Source organism: Triticum aestivum, chromosome 1A, assembly GCF_018294505.1.
Source record: "Triticum aestivum cultivar Chinese Spring chromosome 1A, IWGSC CS RefSeq v2.1, whole genome shotgun sequence".
Lineage (NCBI taxonomy): Eukaryota > Viridiplantae > Streptophyta > Magnoliopsida > Poales > Poaceae > Triticum > Triticum aestivum.
Window position 1 is genome coordinate 395,249,219 of NC_057794.1, and position 13,375 is coordinate 395,262,593.

Genomic DNA, 13,375 nt, shown 5'->3' on the forward strand with positions numbered 1-13,375 from the left:
GCGGTTGGCCTGGCCAACCGCGACTAAAGCCCCTCACGTGCACCAGCTGGCCACCGAGCGCCCTGGGCCCAGGCCTTTGGTCGCGGTTCATCTACCGAACCGCGACTAAAGACTTCATTAGTCGCGGTTCCTACAGTTTCGCAACTAATGGGGCTGGACGGAAGCCTCTTTTTCTACCAGTGGCGTGGCGTTTGCCTCATGTCCACGTGGACGCAATTTTGGGCCAGAAATGCACGCAAAGGGACGATGGGCGGACGCATTTTGCGGTTGGGTCGGCACGTTAGGCCATCACTTCTGTCTGTTTCGACCCAAATAGACATGCGCGGACCAAATGCGTCGATGCATTGGAGTTAACCTTATATCTTCACCAACCTCTCTTCTCCACTCCTTTACCATCATCAACCTTATCTCTTGGTCGTGTTGGCTAACGAATAGGAGAGCAACGAGCTACCTTGGCAACGACCATCACTACTGCAAAACAAGCTAGTAGTGGAGGACACATAATGTCTACTCATGTCGGGCTTTGATGTGGAGGGCGCTCACGACTAATCTTCCACCACTGCTAACATGGCATAATATTTGTATTGGTGGCGCGCTTTTTAAACGTCCGCCATTAAATAGTCCGCCGAGGTAAATTTAACAATAAACCTGCCGCGGCAGCATTGTGCACATAATGCATTGATATCCATATAAGAAATAGGTTACAATATTACATTGATACTGATAAGAAATTGCAATACACTACATTGATACCCATCATTACGTGCATCCATCTTTCTACCTTATCCACTAGCAGTTAGTATTGATCATGACTAAACATCACATAATTTAGCCCTGGAATATGTTCATCATTCCTAGGCAATACATACTAGTCTAAAACGCGGTCTATAGTCCATAGATATTATGACTCTAATGGTCATTAATAATTACTAGATAATCCCCTCCTTCCAGAATAAATGTGAAGAATAAAAAACCCCTGCACCTCCATGGTTGAGCACAGAGATCCACCGATCTCCAATTTTCAGGCCCCGGCCCTTCAAAATTCGCCTCCATCCATTAGCCAGGACGCATCCATCTGGTAGGCCTCCAGTTGAGTAGGTGTCTTTGAAATTGGTCTTATCATGGCAGATAAATGTCATCTCACCATGGCCATCCATCACCTTAGGCACAACACATCTTGGAAGCTTATGTTTCAAGAACACATCACAAGCACTTCAATTAATTTACGAAGAATGTATCAAAAGGATAAAACTAGATATAATTCTTACAAGGTATTTTTTTATGAATGTTGGTCCTATTAAAGGCATGGGCTAGTGGCACATATGGTGCATCATTTTTTCCAGCACTTTAAGTGTCCATAAGCCACGTAATACCATCAACAAAGGCGACGAGGTACCTCTTCTTATGCCAAGTAAGGATGGTGCCAATAGTTTAATAAGTAGGAATGCCCGATGTGTAAGCTCTTCGGATACACTTCAGCGTCTCAAGGTCGAAGTCAGGAAGATTTGTTGAACTAGCTTTCAAGACCGACGACTGAAGAGGAAGAGCAGTTCGAAAGAACCAAGGAGCATCCCTGACTTGCCCGGTTCATGGGTTACTGATGGTGTCTTTGATTAGGGGTCACTCACCACATCGTCTCCCGGCAAGGAGGGCTGGGCCGAACCGCCATGGTGGTTCGCTATCAGGCCATCTCCAGGAGGCCCATGACAATCTATAAGGAAAATCAGGAAGCCTTTACGTCCAAGACAAGGAATCCTTATCCATGGAGGACTCCTCCCAATCGAAGTAAATCGAATAGGACTCTGGTAATCCTAAGCCTCCGGTAACTTATATAAGTCCAAGGCTAGGCTAGTCGATAGAAAAATCTCAATACATCTTAGAGATGAGACACAAGAGACAATCTCATGGTAGATCACTTTACTTTGTACACCATCCCAAATCAATACAAAGAAAAGTAGGACGTGGGGTGTTATCTCTTCGAGAGAGCCTAAACCTAGATAAAACCTCGTGCCCTTGTTTCCATCATTTCCTAGACTACCAGCTCGGGATCCCCTACCCGAGATTCCCAGAATCGACTCCGTCGACACTCCAAGTTAGTTTGACAAATATTTAATTCATGGTCGTTTAACATTTCTTGCAGCCATGCATCAAGGCGGGTTGTTTGCTCTTCATTGTGTGCATCCTTTCCTTCATCCTTATGCGGATTTATACAAAAATTTACTTCTTCCAAGGCAGAAGCAATCCGATATTCTTCATTGGTGACTAGTGGGTCATGGCAGAAAAATATTAGGTAGAAAGTATGAATAGGTTGCAACTTCATATAAATCATTTCGAATGGATCATCTTGAATCTTCATATCTATAATATGACGTAGGATCTCATAGAAACCTACAACTAGTACAAATTGTAATACCACCAATCTAGCATTATTTAATTTATCACTATTATTATAATTTACTAGTACGGGTCGATATTGCACTCACATTGATATCTCAGGTGCTCTTTAGATTCACAATCTATGCATGATACTGTATATGAAGCAAATATAAGGGATGCAATTTTATTCATAAATTTTATCAATTTTTTTAAAGTTGCTTCATCGGTAGCCGCAAATGGTTTACTCGTGTACCTCATCCCCTCGATTACAGATTCCATATGTTTCTGAGTAGACATCTCAGAAGACATGTTAAACATATTTTCTTTTTTCTTTTTTGGGTTAAGAAAAATCGTAAGATTGTTAGCAACAAACAGAAATAAAATATGTTTGAATGGGAATGTAATGACCAAGCGCTATGCTCCCCAACGACGGCACCATAAGAAAAGGAAGGCACAAATATCCCCACAATTGCGTTGTCACTTATGCAACTATGCTCACATCCAAACCAGAGTTTGGAAATAGCTCACTAAAGTCGGTTACTAGGGAAATGACTAAAACATGGAACTAGACTAAGTACTAGAATGAATGTAAAATAAATACTAAACTAAATAGAGAAAAATGACTAGGAATTAATGTGATGTTTTATATGAATTCGCTAGCGTTTTGGTATAGCCTTGGCTCCGCCACATAACGGAGTTAAGCTTTTCGACTACCCGCATATGCAGCTAAGTTAGTGCTTGCATTATAGCATATGACAATCTACAAATGGTGGCAGTCGCTCACATAACATTGTACCTCAAGCAGCACCATGTTGAGACAACTCAATAATCCTACTCCCCGTCTCTACCAGCGGCGGCTAGCAGGAAGACATTAAGGTCACGGGGACCGGACCAAAGGGAATAACTTCTATGGACAACCATGGCTCTTAGAATAATTGTGTAGCCAGGGGAGTTGGATGTCTTCAACTACACCGATGGATCGGACCTCAAACCACTAATTACCACAAAGGTAAATAAAACCCGTAGAAGACACATAAATAAATAACGCATATCAAGTAACCGCTTACTAGCCGACTGACCCATGGCAAAAAATTAGTCAAATAAGAACACATATAAAGAGGGTTTAAGAGTTGTTACAACACATCACAAAGAACGTTATGGGGGAAGAAGAAGGGGTGTTGGCGAAGACGACGATGGTGATGATGATGGTGCAGCGGCGACGGGCCATGGTTGCACCCTCCGATGGCGTTCCTCTGGTGGCGGCAGCTTGTTGGGAATCGTTGCATGGAAAACAAAAAAATTTCTACACACACGCAATGATCTATCCATGGAGATGCATAGCGACGAGGGAGAGAGTGTGTCTACGTACCCTCATAGACCGTAAGTGGAAGCGTTTCTCAACCCGGTTGATGTAGTCGAACTTCTTCGCGCTTGAACCGATCAAATACCGAACGCACGACGCCTCCGCGTTCTGCACACGTTCAACTCGGTAATGTCCCTCTCCTTCTTGGTCCAACAAGACTCTGAGGTAGTAGATGAGTTCCGTCAGCACGGAGATGTGGTGACGGTGATGGTGAAGTGATCCTCGCAGGACTTTGCCTAAGCACTACGAAAATATGACCGAGGGTGTAAACGGTGAAGAGGGGCGCCGCACACGGATAAACAATTGTCTGGGCGGTGCTAGGCGCCCCCCTCTTCATATATATAGGTGGGAGGGAGAGGGGAGAGGCCAAGGGGCGCCGCAAGTAGGTTTGACTCCTACTTGGGCTCCTGCGCTTGGCCGCGCCCCCCTGCCATGTTTGTCAGAGGGGGAAGGAAAGAGGGAGGGAGAGGGAAGGAAGGGGGAATCCTATTCCGCTCTTTCCTTTCCCTTCCCCTCTTTCCTTCTCCTCCTAGGCAGCCCATATGGGGGTGCACCAGCCCCTTGTGGCTGGTGCATTTCCCCTCTTGGACCATAAGGCCCATATCTTTTGCCGGGGGTTCCCGGAACCCCTTCCGGTGACCCGATAAGTACCCGGTACCCCCCGAAACACTTCTGGTGTCTGAATACCATCGTCCTATATATCAATATTTACCTCTCGATCATTTCGAGGCTCCTCGTCATGTCCGTGATCTCATCCGGGTCTTCGAACAACATTCGGTCACCAAATCACATAACTCATATAATACTATATAGTCCTAGAACGTTAAGCGTGCGGACCCTACGGGTTCGAGAACTATGTAGACATGACTAAGACACCTCTCCAGTCAACAACCAATAGCGGAACCTGGATGCCCATATTGGCTCCTACATATTCTACGAAGATCATTATCGGTCGAACCGTTATGACAACATACATAATTCCCTTTGTCCATCGGTATGTTACTTGCCCGAGATTCGATCGTCGGTATCTTTATACCTAGTTCAATCTTGTTACCAGCAAGTCTCTTTACTTGTTCCGTAATACATCACATTGTGGCTAACTCCTTAGTCATTTGCTTGCAAGCTTATGATGTGTATTACCGAAAGCCCGGAGATACCTCTCAGATACTCGTAGTGACAAATCCTAATCTTGATCTATGCCAACCCAACAAACACCTTCGGAGATACCTGTAGAGCATCTTTATGATCACCTAGTTACGTTGTGATGTTTGATAGCACACAAGGCATTCCTCTAGTATCCTGGAGTTGCATAATCTCATAGTCGAAGGAATATGTATTTGACATGAAGAAAGCAATAGCAATAAACTGAACGATCAATATGCTAAGCTAATAGATGGGTCTTGTCCATTGATAACCCACAAGTATAGGGGATCGCAACAGTTTTCGATAAGTAAGAGTGTCGAACCCAACGAGGAGCTAAAGGTAGAATAAATATTCCCTCAAGTTCTATCGACCACCTATACAACTCTACGCACGCTTGACGTTCGCTTTACCTAGAACAAGTATGAAACTAGAAGTACTTTGTAGGTGTTGTTGGATACGTTTGTAAGATAATAAAGCATACGTAAATAAAAAGTAGGGGCTGTTTAGATAAAAAAAACAATAAAGAAAATATAGCGAGTGTGGATAAGTGGCGGTAGGAGTTGCGAAATTGCCCCTAAGCAATTGACTACTTTACTAGACCGATAGCAAGTATTATGTGGGAGAGGCCACTGCTAGCATGTCATCCCTGACTTGGAATTATATGCACTTATGATAGGAACTATTAGCAAGCATCCGCAACTACTAATGTTCATTAAGGTAAAACCCAACCATAGCATTAAGGTATATTGGTCCCCCTTCAATCCCGTATGCATCAATTCTATGCTAGGTTGAAGCTTCTGTCACTCTTGCCCTCCAATACATAGTCCTATCAACATACAACTAACCCTATGGTGTGATCCACGCGCGCGCTCATATGATGGGCACCAAAGGACAACAACATAACCACAAGCAAATTAAATCAATCATAGCAATTCATCAACCACTGATAGGACAAAGAAAATCTACTCAGACATCATAGGATGGCAACACATCATTGGATAATAATATGAAGCATAAAGCACCATGTTCAAGTAGAGGGTACAGCGGGTTGCGGGATAGTGGACCGCTGTAGATAGAGGGGGGAAGGTGATGGAGATGTTGGTGAAGATGGCGGAGGTGTTGGTGTAGATCGCGGTGATGATGATGATGGCCCCCGGCGGCGTTCCGGCGCCACCAGAAGTGAGGGGGAGAGAGCCCCCCTCCTCCTTCTTCTTCCTTGACCTCCTCCCTAGATGGGAGAAGGGTTTCCCCTCTGGTCCATGGCCTCCATGGCATGGGAGGGGCGAGAGCCCCTCCGAGATTGGATCTGTCTCTCTGTGTTTCTGCGTTCTATTCTGGCTCTGTTTCACCGTTTTGTATATATATGGAGATCCGTAACTCTGATTGGCCTGAAACCTTCGCTGTGATTTTTTCCGAATATTAGCTTTCTTGCGGCAAAAGAAGAGCGTCAACGGCCTTACGATGGGCTCACAAGGGTAGGGGGCACGCCCTAGGGGGGGCCTGTCTCGTGACCACCTCGGGCACTGGTTCGCATTGATTTTCCTTCCGATTTTTTCATATTTTCCAAAAATAAGCTCCGTCTGTTTTTATCCCGTTTGGACTCCGTTTGATATGGATATTCTGCGAAACCAAAAACATGCAACAGACAGGAACTGGCACTGGGCACTGGACAATATGTTAGTCCCAAAAATAATATAAAAAGTTGCCAAAAAGTATATGAAAGTTGAATAATATTGGCATGGAACAATCAAAAATTATAGATACGACGGAGACGTATCATCATCCCCAAGCTTAATTCCTGCTCGTCCTCGAGTAGGTAAATGATAAAAAAGATAATTTTTGATGTGAAATGCTACCTAGCATAATCTTCATCACATATCTAATCATGGCATGAATATTAAGACACGAGTGATTCAAAGCAATAATCTATCTTTTGACATAAAGACAACAATATTTCAAACTTACTAATAAAGCAATCATGTCTTTTCAAAATAACATGGCCAAAGAAAGTTATCCCTACAAAATCATATAGTCTGGCTATGCTCCATCTTCACCACACAAAATATTCACATCATGCACAACCCCGATGACAAGTCAAGCAATTGTTTCATACTTTTGACGTTCTCAAACCTTTTCAACTTTCACGCAATACATGAGCGTGAGCCATGGACATAGCACTATAGGTGGAATAGAATGGTGGTTGTGGAGAAGACAAAAAGGAGAAGATAGTCTCACATCAACTAGGTGTATCAACGGGCTATGGAGATGCCCATCAATAGATATCAATGTGAGTGAGTAGGGATTGCCATGCAACGGATGCACTAGAGCTATAAGTGTATGAAAGCTCTAACTGAAACTAAGTGGGTGTGCATCCAACTCGCTTGCTCATGAAGACCTCGAGCATTTGAGGAATCCCATCATCGGAATATACAAGCCAAGTTCTATAATGAAAATTCCCACTAGTATATGAAAGTGATAACTCAAGAGACTCTCTATATGAAGAACATGGTGCTACTTTGAAGCACAAGTGTGGAAAAGGATAGTAGCATTGTCCCTTTTATTTTTTTTATTTTTTTATTTGGCCCTTTTTTTATTTGGCCTTTCTCTTTTTTTTATTTTGCCTTCCTTTTTTTGGCCTTTTTTTGGGACAATGCTCTATTGAATGATGATCATCACACTTCTATTTATTTACAGCTCAATGATTACAACTCGATACTAGAACAAAGTATGACTCTATATGAATGCCTCCGGCGGTGTACCGGGATGTGCAATGATCTAGCGTAGCAATGACATAAAAAATGGACAAGCCATGAAAACATCATGCTAGCTATCTTATGATCATGCAAAGCAATATGACAATGAATGCTCAAGTCATGTATATGATGATGATGGAAGTTGCATGTCAATATATCTCGGAATGGCTTATGGAAATGCCATAATAGGTAGGTATGGTGGCTGTTTTGAGGAAGGTATATGGTGGGTTTATGGTACCGGCGAGAGTTGCGCTGTACTAGAGAGGCTAGCAATGGTGGAAGGGTGAGAGTGCGTATAATCCATGGACTCAACATTTGTCATAAAGAACTCACATACTTATTGCAAAAATCTATTAGTCATCGAAACAAAGTACTGCGCACATGCTCCTAGGGGGATAGATTGGTAGGAAAAGACCATCGCTCGTCCCCGACCGCCACTCATAAGGAAGACAATCAATAAATAAATCATGCTCCGACTTCGTTACATAACGGTTCACCATACGTGCATGCTACGGGAATCACAAACTTCAACACAAGTATTTCTCAATTTCACAATTACTCGACTAGCATGACTCTAATATCACCGCCTTTATATCGCAAAACTATTGCAAGGAATCAAACATATCATATTCAGCGATCTATAAGTTTTATGTAGGATTTTATGACTAACCATGTGAATGACCAGTTCCTGTCATCTCTCTAAATAGATATAAGTGAAGCAAGAGAGTTTAATTCTTTCTACAAAAGATATTCCCGTTGTCTAAGAAATATAAGTGAAGCAAAAGAGCATTCTACAAATGGCGGTTATCTAAGTGAAGAGAAACAGGCAATCCAAACTTTAAATGATATAAGTGAAGCACATGAAGCATTCTATGAAGCCATACTCAAAAGATATAAGTGAAGTGCAATGAGCATTCTATAAATCAACCAAGGACTATTTCATACCAGCATGGTGCATAAAAAGAAAATAAAAACCTAAATGCAAAATACGCTCCAAGACTTGCACATATCGCATGAACGAAACGAATCCGAAAACATACCGATATTTGTTGAAGAAAGAGGGGATGCCTCCCCAGCATCCCCAAGCTTAGACGCTTGAGTCTCCTTGAATATTTACTTGGGGTGCCTCGGGCATCCCCAAGCTTGAGCTCTTGCCTCTCTTCCTTCTTCTCACATCGAGACCTTCTCAATCATCGAACACTTCATCCACACAAAACTTCAACAGAAAACTCGGTAAGATCCGTTAGTATAATAAAGCAAATCACCACTATAAGTACTATTGCAAACCAATTCATATTTTGTTTTTGCATTGTGTCTACTGTAGTATAACTTTTTCATGGCTTAATCCACTGATATAAATTGATAGTCTCATCAAAACAAGCAAACTATGCATCAAAAACAGAATCTGTCTAAAACAGAACAGTCTGTAGCAATCTGAACATTCACCATACTTCTGATACTTAAAAAAATCTACCAAAATTAGGAAAAATTAACAATTTGTATAGGAAGACACTGCAAAAAGAATCAGAACCATTTGACATTCCAGCTAAAAATGTAAAATCGTGCACTACAGCCAAAGTTTCTGTCCTGCACCGTACAAACCATCAAGCAAATGTAAACATCCTAAAGGCAAACCTTGGCACATTATTTTTATAATACAATGGAATTGTACAAGGGGATAATTATTTTTCTTGAAAAGTTTCTGTAATCAAGATTCACAAAGTTGCCGTGAGCATGAACAAAGTTCAAGGAGCTCTCCCACTTTAACAGTGCTTGTCTTTCTCACTTTCACTTTCCTTTTTGAAAAGTTTTGGGTTCCCCTCTTTATTTTTGTTGTTTTTAAACTATATTAAAGCACTCAACAGAAATAGATGACTGTCTAAAACTTCCGGGTTGTCTCCCTGGCAGCGCTTTCTTTAAAGCCATTAAGCTAGGCATATAGTGCTCAGGTAGTGAATCCACCCGGATCCCAAGGTATATCAAAGCCAATTTTAATTAACAATGATTTGAAATTTAGTAGTGAGCACAAAGCAGCATATATCAAGCAATGAAGAAGTCTAACTCTCTTCCTATGCATCGGCATGTCATAAAAGAACAATTCATGCACAGATAGTAAAGGCCAATGCATAGTATAAACAGTTTCTTGCAATTTTGTTGTATTGGAAACGTAAAGAGGCGGAGATGTAGTTCCTCTCTCATAATAATTGCAAGTAGGAGCAGTAAGCACATGCATATTATATTTATCGAAATCATCATGTGCAACGGTAAAGGGAAACCCATCAATATAATCCTTAATAAGTGCAAACTTCTCCGATATAGTGTAGTCGGGAGAATTCAAAAAGATAATAGGACTATCATGCGTGGGTGCAATAGCAACAATTTCATGTTTAACATAAGGAACTATAGCAAGTTCATCTCCATAAGCATAATTCATATTGGCATCTTGGCCACAAGTATAGCAAGCATCATCATAAAGGGATATTTCAAGAGAATCAATGGGATCATAACAATCATCATAGCATTCATCCTTCGGTAAGCATGAAGGGGAATTAAACAATGTATGAGTTGAAGAGTTACTCTCATTAGAAGGTGGGCACGGGTGATCAATCAGCTCTTCCTCCTTCTGTTCTTCGCTCTCCTCATCATCTTTTTCATCCAATGAGCTCATAGTTTCATCAATTTCTTCTTCCATAGACTCCTGCAAAATATTAGTCTCTTCTTGGACAGCGGAGTATTCCTCAATATATTGTTTAACATAGGTATTAGAAGCATAATTATCATAGCAATATTTAAGTATAGCAAAATTTTCAGATTTGTGAAAAGTAGCATCATACTTTTCAATCAAAGAAGCAATTTCATAAGCACCCTCAAAAGCAACAAATTCTTCAATAAACACCTTCACATAAATTCCAAGCATAGCATTGCAGACGTTGAATTTGACTCCATAATAATTTCCCCTTTTCAGATATACGGTGTCGCACATAACAAGCATGCTCATCTAAAGATTTGCCCTCAACTAAGCTAGTTGGGGTTTCGGCACGAGCACAAAGGGATCGAAGATGATCCAAGTAATAAGCTTCAACAATGTGATAGATTTTGATTGGTTCTTCATCCATTGGTTCAGTAGGTACAACTATTTTTTTGGTATTTTGCGTTTCTTACCCATAACTAAATATAGAAAACAACTAAGAACATCAAATAAAAATTACTTAGTGATAAAGAAAACAAGCACACACAAGAATATTCACCCCACGCTATTGCTTCCCGGCAACGGCGCCAGAAAAAGGTCTTGATAACCCAGAAGTATAGGGGATCACAACAGTTTTCGATAAGTATGAGTATCGAACCCAACGAGGAGCTAAAGGTAGAACAAATACTTCCTCAAGTTCTATTGACCATCGATACAACTCTACGCACGCTTGACGTTCGCTTTACCTAGAACAAGTATGAAACTAGAAGTACTTTGTAGGTGTTGTTGGATACGTTTGCAAGATAATAAAGAGTACGCAAATAAAAAGTAGGGGCTGTTTAGATAAAGAAACAATAAAGTAAATATAGCGAGTGTGGAAAAGTGGTGGTAGGAGTTGCGAAATTGCCCCTAAGCAATTGACTACTTTACTAGACCGATAGCAAGTATTATGTGGGAGAGGCCACTGCTAGCATGTCATCCCTGACTTGGAATTCTATGCACTTATGATTGGAACTATTAGCAAGCATCCGCAACTACCAATGTTCATTAAGGTAAAACCCAACCATAGCATTAAGGTATATTGGTCCCCCTTCAATCCCGTATGCATCAATTTCTATGCTAGGTTGAAGCTTCTATCACTCTTGCCCTCCAATACATAGTCCTATCAACATACAACTAACCCTATGGTGTGATCCACGCGCGCGCTCATATGATGGGCACCAAAGGACAACAACATAACCACAAGCAAATTAAATCAATCATAGCAATTCATCAACCACCGATAGGACAACGAAAATCTACTCAAACATCATAGGATGGCAACACATCATTGTATAATAATATGAAGCATAAAGCACCATGTTCAAGTAGAGGGTACATCGGGTTGCGGGAGAGTGGACTGCTGTAGATAGAGGGGGGAAGGTGATGGAGATGTTGGTGAAGATGGCGGAGGTGTTGGTGTAGATCGCGGTGATGATGATGGCCCCCGGCGGCGTTCCGGCGCCACCGGAAGTGAGGGGGAGAGAGCCACCCTCCTTCTTCTTCTTCTTCCTTGACCTCCTCCCTAGATGGGAGAAGTGTTTCCCCTATGGTCCATGGCCTCCATGGCACGGGAGGGGCGAGAGCCCCTCCGAGATTGGATCTGTCTCTATGTGTTTCTGCGTTCTATTTGGCTCTGTTTCACCGTTTCGTATATATATGGAGATCCGTAACTCCGATTGGCCTAAAACCTTCGCTGTGATTTTTTTCTTCCGAATATTAGCTTTCTTGCGGCAAAAGAAGAGCGTCAACCGCCTACGGTGGGCTCACGAGGGTAGGGGCGCCCCCCTGTCTCGTGACCACCTCGGGCACTAGTTCGCGTTGATTTTCCTTCCGAATTTTCCATATTTATCCAAAAATAAGCTCCGTCCGTTTTTATCCCGTTTGGACTCCGTTTGATATGGATATTCTGCGAAACCAAAAACATGCAACAGACAGGAACTGACATTGGGCACTGGATCAATATGTTAGTCCCAAAAATAATATAAAAAGTTGCCAAAAAGTATATGAAAGTTGAATAATATTGGCATGGAACAATTAAAAATTATAGATACAATGGAGACGTATCATCCATCACCTCATTCTCCTAATGATGTGATCCCATTATCAAATGACAACACATGTCCATGGTTAGGAAACCTTAACCAGCTTTGATCAACGAGCTAGCACTACTAGGGAAAAGCCTATACACAGAATCTTACCAGTAGCGCGCTTTAAAATCAGGCGTTGCTGCTAAGTAGCAGTAGCGTGGGTTTTTAACCCTCGCTACTACTAAGTTGATAGCAGTAGCGCTGGTTTTTTACCCTCGCTACTACTAAGCGGTCTCTACCATGCCCCCGGGACATGCCATAGTAGTAGCGCGGGTTTTTAACCCTCACTACTACTAAGTTGATAACAGTAGCGCTGGTTTTTACCCCTCGCTACTACTAAGCGGTCTCTACCGTGCACCTAGGCCATGCCATAGTAGTAGCGAGGGTTATAAACCCGCGCTACTACTAAGTTTTTACCCCTTGCTACTACTAAGAGGTCTCAACCGTGCCCCTCCGGGACATGCCATAGTAGCAGCGAGGGGTAAAATCCCTTGCTACTACTAAAGGTCCCATTTTGAAACTCTACACCCCCCCCGTGGATCACCTTTTCGGTTTTGTAAAAAGCAAAAGAAATTGATAAAAACTTCAAAAATTAAAATCCTTCGAGATGTAGTTATGTTACTACATCTACTAGTTAGGAAAATTTAAAAACTTAAATTTGGACATGTTTTGCAAAAAGTGTAGGGAAAAATGTAAAACGGCTATAACTTTTGCATACGATGTTAGAAAAAACGTATAATATATCAAAATGTTTCAAAAATTAAAATCCTTCGAGATGTAGTTATGTTACTACATCTACTAGTTAGGAAAATTTAGAAACTTAAATTTGGACATGTTTTGCAAAAAGTGTAGGGAAAATGTAAAACGGCTATAACTTTTGCATACGATGTCAGAAAAAAACATATAATATATCAAAATGTTC